Source organism: Dama dama, chromosome X, assembly GCF_033118175.1.
Source record: "Dama dama isolate Ldn47 chromosome X, ASM3311817v1, whole genome shotgun sequence".
Lineage (NCBI taxonomy): Eukaryota > Metazoa > Chordata > Mammalia > Artiodactyla > Cervidae > Dama > Dama dama.
The window spans coordinates 116,369,779-116,370,998 of NC_083714.1; the positions used below are offsets into that span (position 1 = coordinate 116,369,779).

Here is a 1,220-nt window from a genome sequence, read left to right on the forward strand (position 1 = left end):
CGGACACCATTACCCCTCCACCCCAGGGCCGAAGTCAGCCAGCTTTTCTGGCCCAGAGCTCGCCTCCGGCTGCCCACAGCGTCCACCATGGGAAGGTTCGAACGAGTCCGTGGGCGCCGTCGTCGGCGCCCACGTCCCCGCCGATTCCAACCCCGCAGACGCCTCATCCGAACCGCCATTCCCTGGTTCTTGGACAGGCCCGCCATGCTGCCCACACCGCCCTCACGGGGGCGTCAGAACCACCACCCTGAGTGTGAGGCCGCGATCAACAGCCAGACCTCCCTGGAGTTCCACGCCTCCTTCCAGTGCCTGGCCATGGCCTTCTACCTCGACCTCAGTGATGACGTGACCCTGAAGCATTTCTCCGGTTTCTTTTTGCTCCGCTCCCACGAGCACAGCAAGACAGCCGAGAGCCTGATGTTCCTGCAGAACCGGCGTGGGGGCCGCATCTCTTTCCTCGACATCAGAAACCCCGAGAGCCAAGAGTGGGAGAGCGGGCTCCAGGCCATGCAAGACACCCTGCACCTGGAAAAGTACATCAACCAGAGCCTGCTCGACCTGCACCAGCTGGCCACTGAGAGCTGCGACGCCGACCTGTGCCACTTCCTGGAGACCGGCTACCTGGACCAGCAGGTCAAGTTCATCAAGGAGCTGGAGGACCATGTCAGCAGCCTGAGCAACGCGGGGTCCCCGGAAGGTGCCTGGAAGAGTACTTCTTTGACAAGCTCACCCTGGGTGATGGCGACAGGGAGGACTGAGCCTGGACTGGACTTTCCCCTGAGACATGGGTGAGTGCCCACGGTCACACTGCCTCCCATGAAGTCTGCAGTATTGCCCTTGCAGAATAAGTTCACTTAAGTTTACCTTCTTTCAGTGTTGCCAGTTCTTCCAGTAAACTAATTGCTTCCTAAAGAAATAAAAGTCCCTTGTTGATTCATGCGTGCAAACTCTTAATCTTTCAAGTTTTAAAACAGGTATGCAGGAGTCTCTTGAGCTACCAATGCCCTGTCCACAGGCAGCTCAGGATCTCCACAGAGGGAGGGAAGAAGGGGATTCATGGGACCCTGAACAATACAAAATGTACCTTCCCCTAATAAACAGTGTGGTATATGGGGTGGGTGTGGGTGAGGTGATGCCCTGGTGAATGTGGGTGCCTGTGAATAGATGAGCTATAAAAATAATGGCCTGAAAATCATGATTGGGGTTGATCTCCAGAAATA

The 1,220-nt window shown here is 56.4% G+C and overlaps 1 pseudogene; it reads left to right on the forward strand.

Annotated features, from left to right (window-relative positions):
- The first annotated feature begins 225 nt into the window (after positions 1-225).
- Positions 226-758, forward strand: LOC133052835 (ferritin heavy chain-like; annotated as a pseudogene).
- The last annotated feature ends 462 nt before the right edge of the window (positions 759-1,220 follow it).